This window comes from Malania oleifera, chromosome 9, assembly GCF_029873635.1.
Source record: "Malania oleifera isolate guangnan ecotype guangnan chromosome 9, ASM2987363v1, whole genome shotgun sequence".
NCBI lineage: Eukaryota > Viridiplantae > Streptophyta > Magnoliopsida > Santalales > Ximeniaceae > Malania > Malania oleifera.
In genome coordinates, this window is record NC_080425.1 from 48016372 (window position 1) to 48034162 (window position 17791).

The window sequence follows — 17791 nt, forward strand, 5'->3', positions numbered from 1 at the left end:
GACAACATCTCATTTAAACCTAAGAAGAAAGTTTTAATGTGTGTGTATGCTAAGGTAGTGATAGTAACTTTCCATATATGTTAAAGTTTCCATATTCATTTTGTGCGTGTGTGTATTACAAAGGAACCAGCGTTGGACACATTCAAAATAAAGTTGGCTCTTAAAAAAGGAAAGGAAGTAAAAACTCAATGGCAATAAAGTGTCCACATTTTTAAAAATTTTCTATTTATATAAACAATGTTTGCCAAAAGCTTGGAAAATTAAGATTAGCTTTATGTAACGCCTTGGACCCGCCACGTGGGGCCCAGAGTGTTAAGAGACCGACACGCATCTCTGATAGCATTCACGCAGCAAAAAATAAAAATAAAAATAACCTCCAACATAATATACCAGAGTTCTATATTTACACATTAACAAAACTTATATCATATAGCCATGTTTACCATATTACAAAACCTAAAAGAAATATAAAAAAAACTATAAAAAATAATACATATCCATTCTAGTTTCACTCACAAAACTACTCGCCCTGGAGCTATCTAAGCTCGATCTCATGGATAACCTGAAAATATTTAACATAAGACGGGGTGAGACACCTCTCAGTAAGGAAGAAATAGTTTACAATAGTGTGTGGCTGAAATGTTTATTATACAATTAAAATATCCATCTAAAGTGTACACACAGTTCCCAAGAAGCCCAGATAACATGCCCATAATCACACAAGATCAACATCTTTATCATTCAATCACATACCCATAACCATCAGTATTTTATTGTTAATTTTCGAGAATAGGGAAATCTACCCGCCCATACAAGTAGGTTTCCTCTGTTCTAGTGCTAACACTAGGGCACTCACCTTTCTCAGTAAGCCCTCAGGTTATGTATCCAGGTAAAATCACCGAGAATGGGGAAGATCACGCGCCCATACAAGTGGCTTCCCTCTACTCTAGTATCCACAAATAATTACCAGAGTACTCGCCTTCCTCAACAAGCTTTCGAGTGGAGTAATCTACCTTACCCAAAATACTTAATTAATTTAATATCTCACATTGTCGTTCATATTTGTTTCATAGGACTCCAGACATATAACATAACACAACCAATCCACACAGAATCAAACATAGCATAAATGTCCACATAGGACAAATCAAACCACAACATCAATGTCCACACAAGAAAAATCAAACCACAATATTAATGTCCACACAGGACTATACAAACCACATAGGATACAAGACAACACTCCGTTCATGGTAAATAGGTAAACAACCTCCTCATACCACTGCCAACGTTTACCTCCTAATATAAGCGTCCATATCGACCTCCTTATACCACTGCCAACGTTATATGATGGTTATACTAGGTACGATACAACAACCTCCTCATATCACTGCCAACGCTATATCATAATTTACATGAACCACAACCGAATCAACAGGAATCAACCGTTCAACATACCCAAGATTTCACCACAATATACCCAACATCAGCATATTTAATCAACCAGAATTTCACAATCAATCAATATTCACATTCTCAACAATTCCTCATTCCACATTATTCAAAATTATTTATTTATCAAAAATGATTTCAACCACACGATTTTTCCCAATATAATTTATCTATCTAAAAACAACGTTTTCAATACCAATAAAATTTAGAAAGTTATACTTGTATATATATAGAACTTCATAATCGAAATTAGTTATTTAAAATTATTGAAAAGCCATTATAAAATATTTTCCCTTACCTGCTCCTCGAAATTCAACCCAAAATTAACAAAACGAGACCTTGGAATCCATTCCAGGTTCCTCAAATCTTAGTATAATACTCCTATAGTACTTCCTAAGCTCCAAAGGACAATATTTGTTAAATAAATTCCAAAATAATTCGCTTACCTTGGTTTTGGGATGTTTCCCAAACTACTCAAATCAAAGATTCACTCCGCTTATATTGTAGAGAATCTTCCTAGGAGTCTCGTGGTAGCTTTTGATCGTCGAACTGAACTAAATCCAGCCTGGAATCGAAGAGAGAAGGTGGTATGGCTGAAGGCTTTAGAGAGAGAAGGGAAACATGCAGAAATTTCATGCCAAAATGAAAGAAATACACTATTTATACTCAAGGATTCATCGACGAGTCCTAGTACACAGTTTGTTGACGAGATAGCCAACTCGTCGATGAATTTTAGTCATGCAAAGAACCCCTCTTGGTAATTCCTCATCGATGAGACACGTACCCTCATTGACGAGCTAAGAAGAACATTCGTCGATGAGACTAGTCTATTCATCGACGAATGTTTGCTGCCATCTTTCGAATTTTTTCTTCCTTCCCTTTTATCTTCCTTATTATCTTAAATTATTTAAAAATTACCCGGGTTGTTACATTCTCCCCCTCTAAAAAGAATTTCGTCCTCGAAATTCATTAATCACCCGTTTATACACCAAAAGCTAATTAACCACATTTTTACGAATTTCAAACAATTCAAATATGTTGACCTCATAGGTTACGCCCAGTTTTGGTTATGACAAATACTCATAATATCTAATGAGTATATGAGATTATGTGCAGGAACCTTAATCGTCAAGATCAAGATGCACGTAAAGTAAATGAAGCATGAAGACCAAATTATATTTATGATTGTAATATATGTTTCTCTTGCGTAATTGGTCTGTAATAGTAAATTAGCGTCTTTGGTTTGTAATAAGCACACACATCACATGCATAGTCTATTACGTAAGCTCAAACCAAGAATAACTAAAAATGACCTTAGAAAGACCTTAGGGTTTACCGTTCGGTCGATCGACACCGAATTTTTTTGGTGTCTCCAAAAGGACCCAGAAATGACCTTAGGACACTCACCTTTGCACTCATAAATGTTAGACACTTGAATAGGGTGAAAGTGTATTGAATTAGGACCGAAATGCACACTTTGTGCACTTTTGGGTAACCGATCTCGGCAGTTCATTGTGCCCCGGTCGACCGAAATCGGTTTAGGTCAACATTTTGACCTCAACCCGGTCGACCGAACCATTATAGTTCAAACCCCCCGGTCGACTGAAACCTCTTGAGGTCAACATTTTGACCACCTGGTCGACCAAACCCAAATTGCATTGCAACTGTCTGGTCGACCGAGGGTCCTCAAGAGAAATCCCAACTGTTTGGTCGACCAAATCACTCAGTTCAAAATAGCATGGTCGACCAAACCTCGGTAAAATGAAAAAATCACCTCGGACATGTACGTCCGGTTGACCGAGTCCCCAGTTAAAAAATGTCCCAGTCGATCGAGCCATATGAACTTCGATCGACTAAAAGTGTTCTGGTCAACCGAGTCTCTCAAGTTGCCCTCAATTTTTTACCATGGTTAATTTTTTAAATCAAGGTTAAAATAATGAAAACATCATTAATCTTTTCTAATAATCCCAAACCTATCCCCAACGGTTGTAATTCTTGGGGTGTCTGTATATACCCCTTCATTTGGGAAAATTAGTACAGATTAGCAAAACAAAGTGAAAAACTTCTCTCAAGCCAAAAATCTTCCTACTGCTCATACTCTCTCTAAAACCACTCAAACTTACCTTCTTCAATTCTATATATCATCTGTAAGTGTATTAAGTGTTGGTATTAAGAGCTTTGCTCTCTTATTTGTTAAGTGTTTGAATCAATTTTTTTGAGAGCATAACCTAAGTACTCTTAGGCTTTGATTATAAGCCTATCTTAAGAAGACTTGTGTTGAACTTCCGAGTGTTGCATTCTCGTTGCAATAACTTAGGAAGTCTATATTTGTTTTGGGTTGCAAAACGTTTTTCAAATCTTACTCAAATATCTTGTGGGATTTACATTGATATATTTGTGAAGAGATATTTGTGTTGGTGATATTAATCTTTGTGCAATATTTATTCACTCGCATATTATTTGATGAATACAAAGATTGCATATTTTTTGCAAACCAAGCATATACACTATTTGCATGATTGACATACTCTGCTATTTTGGAATATTTGAAACTTGTGTAATATCTTTGTTTGAGCACTTTGATTGAGAACATATTGAGATACAAAGCTTGTGTTGAATCAGGTGTAATCCCAAGAGGGGGGGGGGGTGAATTGGGTATTTAAAAAATCTTTGACACTTATTTACCCCTTAAACCCTTCTTATTTATTTACCAATAAAATCTTGTTACTCAATTTACTTAAGTGTAAGACTATCCAACCTATGCATGCAATATACACAATTTAAATGCAATGCTGAAAATAAATAGTAAAGGGAAGAGAGAAGACAAACACAGTTTTATGAGATTCAGTCGACTTGGCCTACATCCTCGCCTTAAGCAACCACTCAAGGATTCACTAAAACCCTACTCCTTAAAGTGGGACGGAGCTTCCCTTACAATCCGTTGCTTACAAGAGGCACAACTTCCTCCTACTCTGTTGCTTACAAGAGATACAACTCTCTCCTCACACACCGGTTCACACACCGAACCGTGTATACAATAGAATCTGAAAATTAACACTCAAAACAATGTTTCTAACAAAATCTGGTGAGTACAATTCAAAATCCTAATACATTAACATATGATATAACTTGAAGCTCATGAATGTATGAAAAATGATACAATCGTTTTATGTATAATATGCTTCAACACACAACTCCCTATTTAACCAGAACTCCCAAGTAAAGATATATTTAAAATGTTTTGGAGTCAACTAGGGTTCTTGGTTCACTTTGCAAAAATGCACAAGTATGTTTGATGTGAACTAGTTAACAAAAAATTTGTCTTGAATACAAACTCAATCAAACTCACAAAGTTTTATTTCATGTATTCAAACACAAACTGAGTATATTATTTTTCAAAAAATATCCCTCAATTAAATGTATAGTTATAAGTACCAAGGATATTTAATCAAGCTTTAATATATCTAAAATATAAATCCTTTAGAAAACACCCACTTGAATAAAAAAATCAATCAACCGAGTTAAATAAGTTTTCTTAAGTAATGATCTTTTCAAAACTCAATTTTTATACGAATATGCACACTCAAGATCAAACCTTTTCTAATGATAGTCAAGAGCACATAATAAGATGAGATGAGATGTTCTTAAGAATAATAACTTGAAAGATCAAACCTCAATACTAGATTGAAGTAAAATTGAGTAAACAAGTTCCCTTTGAGAATCGTAGTTGATTTGCCCAAGCTTGAAGATTAGAGATTGAAGTGTAGGCAATCGAATAGCATTAGGAGCAGATTTTCAACGTTCTTTCAACAATGTGTGTTCTTCTCTTTCTTGTGTGTCTAACATCTGTTCTAGGGTTTAGATATTCAGAATATATGGTGTTTAACCCTTAGAATTGATCTCAGCCGTTGGATCAATAAAATAGCTCGCGAGTCCTTTTAATAAAAATATGATTTTAAGACTTTCCCGCGACTTTAGGCAACTAAAGTGGGGTTCAGGCTCCTGAAGTGACAACTTTAGGCGCTTGAGGTTCCAGAGTTAGGCGACCGAAGTACCTCTACTAGGTTCTATTTTCCCATTTAATTCTTCAGGCTACCGAACTTAATCTTTAAGCAGCCGAAGAAATTCTTCAGGCGACTAAGGTTGAGTTCAGGCTACCGAAGTCCCCTTTTTCTTAATTATTCATTTCCATTTTAACATTCTGCTTTGCTTCTTTTCTTGGGTCTTTTATAAAACAAATTTTCCATGATTTTAAAAACATTTCTAAGTCCATGGAAGTTCCCTAATGATGTACATGAAATGCATGAATCCTAAAATCATTCTAAGTTATGTTGAGCCTCAAATTAAATCATACGAAAATGTAAGTAATGAGTTCTAAATACCCATTCCCAAGATATTCTTGAACTTTGCCACTTGCATCTTGATTCTCGTACTCTTTGAGTTCCATGATACTTTCCAAGATTTGTAAGCTTTACTTGAAGGTTTCCATGACTCTTAATCTTTCCGTGCATGCTTAATATGGTTCATGTTCACAAACTCAATGCACAGATCAAATAACAAGTGATTTGTCATTATCAAAATCGGATTGGACTCATAGAGTCAACAGATTGTTGTTGACACTCTCACATACTCACTACACTAATAGAAAATACATTTGAGAGTTGAACTGTTGAACCACACCAAGCTTACGTATTAAACCATTTGTGGTGTATGTGGCTAAACGCATTTGGGTACATATCTGCTTTACTTGAAAGCACTTTTATCTGTATCATTTGATTGTAAATCTGAGTGATTCCAAGGGTGGCCTGAGGGGGTGGTAATCTAACCCGGTAAGGATTGTTGTAAAGGTTGAGGTCAGCCCTGTGCTAATTGACCTGTTTGTATAGGTGCCACTCCACCCATTTAAGTGAGCAAGTTATAGTGGTAATCCTTGTGCTTGTTAGCCAAGGCAGGGACGTAGGCAATTGGCCGAACCTTGATAACATTTGTGCATGTCACTCCTACTTTACTGCTTTCTAGTGCATGTGTGATTGATTAAATTGATTTATTTACTTTCTGGTATACATTTACATTGCTTGCACTAGATTGTCCATAGGGTTGTAAATATACTGGTGTTAGGAGATTAACCTACGACTTAAAGTTTAAAAATACCAATTCACCCCCCCCCCCTTCTTGGGATCATAGTAAAGCTCACAAAATTTATGCAACATCAAATCACATAAAGTCAAATAACATTAATACACATACTAACATAAACGTATTACCTGGGCCTTTAGTCTTTTCCTCCTCAGGTGTACCCAACATGTAGACGCGCGATGGGCCTCCGCCGCTGTGAGGCACCGGATTGTTCCTTTGGTTCTAGTCTTGGTTCAGGGCTGGTGCATTATTCGGTGTTTCTTGAAATTCTCGAGCTATATGTCCCTGTTTTCTACACCTATAACATATAACGCTCCTACCTTTGCATTCTCCCCAATGCCGTTGATTACACCTAGGACAATGGGGGAGTGACGAGTCACACTGTCGACCTTGATCACGTCTTTTTGACCCCTGGCCTACTACAGCTCTGTCTCCCCTCCACGACCCATGTCTGACATTTGTTTGGGATCGTGGAGACGTAGGCCTCTTCCTTCATTATGATGCCTCCATACCTCTTTGCAGACTTGACTCTGCCACCGTAGCTTTCTCCACCAACTCCGTGAAATCTTGAATCTGCAAACATGCCATATGCTTGTGGATCCTCTGCTTCAGGCCCTATCAAACCACCTCGCCTTCAGATATTCATTTGGAACCACAAAAGGTGCAAAACGGGATAACTCCAGAAATTTTGTAGTGTACTTTGGAACAGTGAGGCGCCCCTAAGTCAAGCTGAAGAATTTTTCCACCTTTGCATTTTTGGTAGTGGTGGGAAAATATCGGTCGTAGAAAACCTGCTTGAAGCGAACCCAGGTCATTGCTATTGGTACAGCTCACTGATCCTCTAATAGTTTTATCGCATGCCACCACCGTTCAGCTTCTCCATCCAGTTTGAAAGCGGTGAAGAGGACCTTTTGCTCCTCGATACAATTCAACACAACAAGAATTTTCTCCATTTCTTGCATCCACATCTCAGCCTTAATTGGATCGGTGCCACCCTCAAAAGACGAGGGTTTTAGACGTGTAAACTGATCAATGGTACCACCATGGTGTACCGATGGATAACTTGTTCCCCAAAAATCTTGTCTCATTTCTTCCTTAACCTGACGAGCTATTCCTTGTAACAGCCGAGAGGTGTCAATCTCGTCCCTGCTGGAAGCTCCCATCTCGCTTCCTCCTCCTTCATCCACACCCTTGCCTTTAGAATCCATCCCTGAATATATATATATATATATATATATATATATATATATGTATGTATTAAAAAAAAAAAAGCAATTTAGAATCTCCACATCTTTATATATTTGACATAAACACCAAAATGTAAAATCCAAATTAATATACATATCCTTAATTAAACATCCAACATCCATTTGTCTTCAATCATCTAAACTTTCAAATTTACATTCCAAATCTCAGTTTCACAACTCGGAAATATCACCGTCGATGGATTTACCAAGGTTTTCTGAAACCGTAGACTGATTCAGAAAATCACAGAAGTCCGTCAAAGGATTTCTGCCTCCAAGCTACGAAACAACCTCAAACTCCTATCAATACCCTATTCTACCCATTCCTACCCTTATTCAATTGAAACCTATACTCTGGTATTAATCCTCCTAAGTCCGCAAGACCGTTATGCTCTAATACCAATTGTAACGCCCCGAACCCGCCACGTGGAGCCCAGAGTGTCAAGAGACTGACACACGTCTCTGATACCATTCACGCAGCGAAAAAGATAATAATAAAAATAACCTCAAACATAATATACCGGAGTTCTATATTTACACATTAACCAAACTTATATCATATAGCCATGTTTACCATACTACAAAACCTAAAAGAAATATAAAAAAACTATAAAAAATAATACATATCCGTTCTAGTTTCACTCACAAAACTACCTGCCCTGGAGCTATCTAAGCTTGATCTCATGAATAACCTAAAAAGATTTAACATAAGACGGGATGAGACACCTCTCAGTAAGGAAGAAATAGTTTACAATAGTGTGTGAATTAAATGTTTATTATACAATTAAAATATCCATCTAAAGTGTACATACAGTATCCAAGAAGCCCAGATAACTGCCCATAATCACACAAGATCAACGTCTTTTTCATCCAATCACATACCCATAACCATCAATATTTTAATGTTAATTTCCGAGAATAGGGACAATATTTATTAAAGAAATTCAAAAATAATCACTTACCTTGGTTTTGGGATGTTTCCCAAACAACTCAATTCAAAGATCCACTCCACCTATATTGTAGAAAATCTTCCCAAGAGTCTCGTGGTAGCTTCTGATTATCGAACAGAGCTAAATTCGGCCCGAAATCGAAGAGAGAAGGTGGTAAAGCCGAAGGCTTTAGAGAGAGAAGGGAAACATGCAGAAATTTCGCGCTGGAATGAAAGAAATCCACTATTTATACTCAAGAATTCGTCGACGAGACACGTCGATTCGTCGACAAGTCCTAGTACACAGTTCGTCGACGAGACAACCAAATCGTCGACAAATTTCAATCATGCGAAGAACCCCTCTCAGTAATTCCTCTTCGATGAGACATGTACCCTCGTCGATGAGCTAAGAAGAACATTCTTTGACGAGACTAGTCTATTCGTCAATGAATGTTTGCTACCACATTTAGAATTTGTTCTTCCTTCCCCTTCTATCTTCCTTATTATCTTAAATTATTTAAAAATTACCCGGGTTGTCACACTTTATAAGGGGCATAATCTAGGGATTATAAGTAATTCCAAATTTGATTTGGAAATGGATAAAAATGTGTAATTTCTATCTCATAAAGCATCTTCAATCAACTCAACATATTAATACAATTGGGCTAGTTCTAAATGGCCAGTTCCATTTTAACTCTCTCTCTCTCTCTCTCTCTCTCTCTCTCTCTCTCTCTCTCTCTCTCTCTCTCTCTCTCTCTCTCTCTCTCTCTCTCTCTCTTCATTATTTTTCTATCTTTATTCTATTTCCTTTTATCTCCTTCTCACCTCTTCTAATTTGAGTTTATTCATCTCCCTCCTTTCTACGAATTTCTATAATATCTATGACTCTAAACACCTATTCCATAAGGTATTGTTTTTATGATTGGACAAATTTCATACACCTCTAACAAGGGCTAGCAAACAACCCAACTTCCATAGATTTCCATAACCAAAGACCCACTCTATATCTTAAAAGGTGTTTCATAACTATTGTGGTTAAACATTGTTCTTACCATGCTCGAGTAGGACTCATTACGCTATCAGTTGTTGGAGGAAGTGGAAAGGGTGTTTTTAGTGACACCAACCCCCAAGCTACCCTTCTTAGTACCATTGAACACAAAGACCATGGCACTCTTGGTTAGGATAACCCCTGAGAAGGGGTTGAGCAAGGAAGGAACTCAATTCCAACCCCCATATTATGGACACCTACTAGGTTAACAAACACTAACCTAGTAACCACAAGACAACAAATAATCGAGGAGAACCAATATTTGACCTTACTTTCCTAGCCACAATCTATAGAAGATTCATTAGGAATTTTAGTACTATCATGACACCCATTACAAATTTTCTAAAGAAAAAAGAGTTTGTGTGGCCTAAAGCTGCAACCAAAGCCTTCTTAGACATTAAAGACCAGATGACAAAAGCCCCTATACTACAGCTCCCTGATTTTCAAAAACTGTTTGAAGTAGCTTGTGATGCTTTAGGTGTTGGCATAGGAGGAGTGCCGAGTCAAGAAGGTCATCTTGTTTCCTTCTTTAGTGAAAAGTTGAATAATGCCAAACAGCGTTACTCCACCTATGATAAGGAATTCTATGTTATGCTCCAATACTTAAGGCACTAGAGACACTATTTACCCTCGTACGTGTTTGTACTATTTTCTGATCACCAAGCCCTTAGGTACCTAAGCACTCAAAAGAAACTAACTCATAGGCATGTAAAGTAGATTGAGTACATTTAGCAGTACACTTTTGTGCTCAAACACCAAGCCGACATTGAAAAAAAAACTACTGATGCTTTAAGCTGAGTTGTGGACACTTTATAAACTTAGGAAGTGAGAGTAATAGGCTTCGAGAGTATCAAGAAAGAATATTCTCAATGTCCAGATTTCTGTGACATCTTTTCTAATCTGTTACAAGGACTATTCGGATCCCATACAAACTTTGTGATCCAAGGGGGATTCCTATTCAAAAGAACCAGATTGTGTATTCCCTCTACGTCTCTACATAACCAATTAATATGGGAACTGCATGCAAGTGGTGCTGCAAGTCACTTTGGTAGGGATAAAACCATTACTATGGTAGAGGATAGGTTCTTTTGGCCTAGTCTAAAAAGGGATGTTGCTAGAGTTGTATCTCATTTTGGAACATGTTAATCTGCAAAGGGTAGGAAGCATAACATTGGACTATACACTCCCTTACCTGTACCCTATACCGCTTGGTAGGATATTAGCATGAATTTTTTTTTTTAGGTCTCCCTAGGAAGAATAATTCTGTGTTTGTTGTCATGGATAGATTCTCCAAAATGTCCCATTTTATTCCATGTAACAAAACACATGATACCTCAAAAATTGCATCCATCTTTTTCAAAGAAATTGTAAAACTACATGGTCTTCCCAAGACCATTGTTTCTGATCGGGATGTAAAGTTTGTAAGTTACTTTTAAAAAACATTGTGGGCAATGTTAGGTACTAAACTCTAGTTTTCTAGTGCTTACCATCCCCAAACTGATGGGAAAACTGAGGTTGTTAATAGGAGTTTAGGTGACCTATTAAGATGCTTAGTAGGTGAGACATATGTTCATAGGATTTGTGTCTTCCGATGGCTGAATTTATAACCTCCCCTCCTTACAAAAATTTCGTCCTTGAAATTTGCAATCTTTTATTACGAACACATTCATACTACTACATACATATACGCTCTGAAGTGAAACGGTGAGCATTTATACGCAGCCCTATCAAGATACATACATACATACTCTAGAGAATACGGCGGCCATTTATACGCAGCCTCGTTACAATACATACATACTCTCCCTCACCTATGGTGAAGGAATACCGTGTTTACATACATACGTGGTCTTGGGAGTTTACAATACAACAGGACCCTCCCAGAGACTAACCACCAAATACAATACAATAACAGAGGATTACGTACATATATACATACTCACACCACCCTGCTATCCAACTACTACTCAGAACAACTGCGGATACTTCCGACGTGTTTCCATTTCCAGTTCCCAAAAAGCTTCCTCAACCTCATGGTTTCGCCACAATACCTTCACCAACAGTATTTCTTTGGTATGAAACTTTTGAACTTCACGGTCCAGAATCTGAACAGGTAATTCCTTATACGCTAAAGTATCTTCAATTTCCAACTCATCATAACTGATAACATGAGATGGATCCAAAACGTACTTCTTCAGCATGGATACGTGAAACACATCGTGGACCCTCGAGAGTGCTAGGGGTAGTGCAACTCTATAGGCTACCGGATCACTTGCTCAATGACCTCGAATGGTCTGACATACCTCGGGCTCAACTTGCCCTTCCTTCCGAATCTTATTACTCTCTTCATCAGAGCGATTCTAAGGAATACTTTACCCCTTACCTCGAACTCCAACTCACAGCGGTGAACATCCGCATAACTCTTCTACTGACTTTGAGCCGATCTAATCCTCTCCCGGATCAAACCTAACTTCTTAGACGCCTGCTACACAAGTTCAAATCCTAACACCTGACGCTCACCGACCTCATCCCAATACAAAGGAGATTGACACCTCCAACCATACAAAGCCTCGAACGGTGCCATCCCTATACTAGCCTGGAAGCTATTGGTATAGGCAAACTCCATTAGTGGTAGAAACTAAATCCAACTACCACCAAAGTCTAATACACAAGCCCATAACATATCCTCTAAGATCTGTATTTTCCTCTCCGACTGTCCATCAGTCTAGGGGTGGAACTCTATATTAAAAGTAAGTTTTGTCCCCAGTGCTTCCTGCAAGCTCTTCCAAAATCGAGAAGTAAATCTCGAATCCTGATCTGAAACAATGGACACTAGTATGCCATGCATTCTCACTATCTCATGCACATATAGGTCCGCTAGTCTACTTAAAGGATAGCTAACCTTCATCGGTACAAAATAAGGGGATTTCATTAACCAGTCTACGATTACCCAAATGGCATTCTGCCCGTAAAGCGCTGATGACAATCCAGTAACAAAGTCCATGGAAATGTGCTCCCATTTCCACACCAGAATAAGCAAGGGTTGCAACGGCCCTGCCGGCCTCTGATATTCAGCCTTCACCTGCTGACACGTCAGACACTGCTCCACAAACCAGGTAATATCCCTCTTCATACCGCTCCACCAGAAGGACTCGCGTAAATCCCGATACATCTTCGTACTACCCAGATGCACCGTATACAAAGAACGATGCGTTTCCTCCAGAATCATCCTTCTGATCTCATTGTCGCTTGGAACACACAGCTTGGTCCCAAATCTCAACACACCTCTGTCAAAGATGTTAAAATCCGCAGCCAAACCCTACTGCACTTTCTCCATAATCTCAGCTAACTCCGCATCACCAGCCTGCGCGACTCTAATATGCTCCAACAAGGTTGGCTGGATTACCAAGCTAGAAATGAAAGCCTAGTGATCACCAGACACCAACTCCACGCCAAGGCTTTCCAGATCCCATCTGACATGATGCTGAGCTATAACTGTAGTTATTACTATATGCTCTGACTTCCGACTCAACACATCTGCTACCATATTAGCCTTTCCCGGGTGATAACTGATCGTGCAATCGTAGTCCTTAATCAACTCTAGCCACCGCCTTTGCCTCATATTCAACTCTTTCTGCATGAAAAAGTACCCGAGGCTTTTATGGTCAGTGAAAATCTCACACTGAACACCGTACAGATAGTGTCGCCAGATCTTCAAGGCATAAACAACAGCAGCTAACTCTAGGTCATGCGTAGGGTAATTTTTCTCATACTCCTTAAGTTGTCAAGAAGCATAAGCTACTACCTTAGCCTGTTGCATAAGCACACATCCCAAACCCTTCAGGGACGCGTCGCTATAAATCACAAACCCATCATCCCCCGAAGGAATGGTCAAAATCGGAGCAGCAACCAACCGGTGTGTCAACTCCTGAAAGCATTGCTCGCAATCACTGGTCCACTCAAACTGAACTCCTTTCCTGGTCAATTGAGTCAGAGGTCCAAACAATTTAGATAACCCCTCCACGAACTGACGATAATAACCCGCCAGTCCTAGAAAACTCTGAACTTCCAGCACACTCTTTGGTCTCGCCCAGTCAACCACAGCTTCAATCTTGCTAGGATCAATGGAGATACCGCCTTTAGACACCACATGGCCTAAGAAAGCGACCTAATTCAACTAGAATTCACACTTCTTCATCTTAGCATACAACTTCTTCTCTCGTAGATGTTGTAGCACCAACCTCAAATGGTTCTCATGCTCTTCTGAACTCCTCGAGTATACTAGAATGTCATCGATGAACACCACTACGAACTGATCCATGTACTTATGGAAAACCCGGTTCATCAGATCCATGAATACTGCCAGTGCATTGGTCAACCCAAACGGCATAACCAAGAATTTATAGTGGTCGTATCTGGTTCGGAAAGCAGGCTTCGCTATATTTTCAGACCTAACCCTCACCTGATGATACCTTGACCGTAGGTCGATCTTTGAAAAGACATGAGTTCCCTCCAACTGGTCAAAGAGATCATCTATACGAGGCAAAGGGTAATGGTTTGTCGCCGTCACTTTGTTTATCTCATGGTAGTCAATGCACATACGCATCGACCTGTCCTTCTTCTTCCCAAACAAAACTGGAGCTCCCCAGAGCGAAACACTCGGTCGAATAAAACCCTAGTCCAGTAGTTCCTCCAACTGCTTCTTCAACTCTCAAAGTTCTGCTGGAACCATCTGGTACGGAGCTTTAGAAATCGGTGCCTTGCCAGGCAGCAACTCTATCGCAAACTTCACCTCTCGATCTGGAGGTAAACCAGGTAAATCTTTAGGAAACACATCTAAAAACTCGTTGACCACCCGAATATCCTCAAGCCTTAACTCCTCCCGCGGCGGTTCCTTCACGCAAGCTAGGTATCCCTGACAACCATCCAAAAGTAACCTCCTCGCCTGTAATGCCGATAGAATATGTGGCATCAAACGCACGCACGATCCCACAAACTCATACTCTTGCTTCCCAGGAGGTCTAAACACTACTACCTTCTTACAAAAATCAATCACCACATAGCTGGAGAACAACCAATCCATTCCTAGTATGACGTCGAAACCCGACATGTCGTATACTACAAGATTCACTGGTAGCAGTCTCTCCTGAATCACAACTGGGTAGTTTCCTAATATTTTACTACAAATCATTACACTCCCAGTCGGCGTAGTCACAGACAACATCCTTTTCATCACACCGATTTTCGCCCCACACAACTTCACAAAACTAGCAGATATGAATGAATGGGTTGCCCCCGAATCAAATAAAAAAAATAGCTCTATTCAAAAGTGATAACATGGTACCTGTCACCACGTTCCCAGCATGTTCCGCATCTACTGGAGTAAGTGAATACACTCTCACCAGAGCCGTGATTTCCTGGTAGTTCCCCCAAGGCATCTGATTACTCCCACGGTTCTGGCTCTGTGCAGGCATAACTCTCCTTTGTTCTTGACAGCTCTTAGCCATGTGACCCAACTTGCCACAGTTGTAGCAGACCCCCCAGAATGGCTGACATTCGCCATTATGCCATTTACAGCACTTGGCGCACAGTGCGGAGGATAGATCCCCTTGAGAACTCGGCCGCTCGGTGTTCCACCGATAACCAGAGCTGTAGTTTTTCTCCTTCTTCCACTGACTCTGCCAAGGACCACTATGAGGACCAGAAGATACTGGCCTCTTCCCCTGATCCTGCACTACTTCATCTCCCCGAAGGTCAGTCTCAACTATGGTGGCTTTATCCACCAGGACAGAGAACTCATGGATCTGCAGCATCCCCACAAGATGATGGATTTCTTTCCTTAGACCCCTCTCGAACCTTCGAGCCTTCTCGTGCTCATTCGGAACCAAGTACGACACAAATCGAGATAACTTGATAAATCCGGAAGCATACCTCTGCACCATCGAAGTTCCCTGCGTCAGGCCCGAAAACTCATCAGCCTTCACATCCCAAGTGGATACCAGAAAGTATCTCTCGAAAAATACCTCCTTGAAGCAACACCACATCATCCCAGATGGACTAGCTCTCTGCCTCTCAAGCAGACTCATCGCCGTCCACCATCGCCCTGCCTCCCCAATTAGCTAGAAGGTAGGGTACAAAACCTTCTGCTTCTCAGTGCAGTGGAGGACTTCCAAAATCCTTTTGGTCTTCTCGACCCAGTCCTCTGCCACTATCGGATCAGGTTCTCTCGTAAATGTTGGAGGGTGCATGCATGTGAACCTCTCGATGGTACACCCTACATCAGTAGGAGAGCTCTCGCGTCCCCTAACACTCCGCCCAATCTCTCGGATCACCTGTCTTGCCAAACCACGAGACACAGAAGGAGACTCATCACTTGTCGTCTCCTCGGAGCCACTCTCCAAGTTATTATCCTTGGGCTCCATTCTGAAAACATAATAGGAATAGGTTAGAATTCCTATATTGTATACAGTTAACACAATCATAGACCTAATCATGTCAACTATTACTCTCACAGGTCTAAGCTTGTCCCATAACACCGACACGAAAGTCATCAATGGTCTGCCCTGCCTTTACTGGAATCGTCATCCCAGTAAAAATACGAAATACCGCCGACAAATCCTGGTCTAGCAACAGAACAACCCTCAACCAACACTACCCCTTTCCTACGTCCTATACTTTGGTATGTACACATCAATACTCCTAACAAAGTCTACAAGACCTACTAACTTGGTTAGCTCTGATACCAAGCTGTCGCGCCCCGAACCCGCAGATGGATCCCAGGTGTGAATTTAGTAACCTAACTTGTCTCTGTATCAATTAAAACATACATGATACAACATAGAAAAAGGGTTCAACCCCGTGGGGTGAACAGATGCCCCATATATATACACATAAACATCCATACTCATCAAAATATGCAGCAGAATACGATCTTTTTATACATATACAGTATCATACCAGAGTCTATACAAGCTAGGATACACATTCCCATAATACCAAACATACCCCAGGTGTCTACAAAACCATCCCGACAACTCGGATACCAAAATTCGTACCTAACATACGCAACTATGCTACGACGACCGAGGCCCACAGTGATTACATTGCTCCATACGCAACTACACAAGGTCACCTAAGTCTCACAGCGATTACATTGCTACATACGCAACTACGTTGCGACGATCGAGGCCCACAGTGATTACATTGCTTCATACAGTGTAGAACACACCCATTAATGACCAGCCGAAACATACTATTGTTATTTCACACCCCGGATATAGAGACGGCCACTCTCACCCATGGTATTTAACCGGTACATGGCGTAGCGTATGGTAATTAGCCGCCACATAGCTGTTTCGGCGTATGGTAATTAGCTGCCCCTAGCCGATTTCACAAAACCTGGAATCATTTTGGAACTCACGTTCCTATACATTTCAGCGTACGGTAATTAGCCGCCTCATAGCTATTTCACAAATACCTGGAACAATTACATACAACCATACATACCACACTTATTTCGTTTACGGTAAATCATATCATTTTCCATTTCAAGTATACAGTTGATGCAAATATGGATAACAGTCATCTCAATAATACAGTTTAAACAAAGCGAACAGTTTTCCAAACAAAGTAGAGATGATACCCGAAATCCCAAAATTTTCACGAAAACTGTAACCCGAAAATCTCGTATTTTACCCGATAAATTTCCTCAAATAAGTTACCAAAACATGCATACAATTGTAGCCTACCAGCTTACCGATCTTGATTTTGAAAATAAACTGATATCAACTGAATCCCCTTACCTTAACTCGAATTCCAACTACGAACTCTACGGTCCCCAAAACTACGAACTGAGACTCCAAAACCTACAAACCACAAAACAATACATGGTTACAATTCGTACTACTATACATATTTTAAATCAGAAATGAAAATCGATTCTTACCTTGATTTTAGCTCAAAACCCGAAATCACTCAAAACGA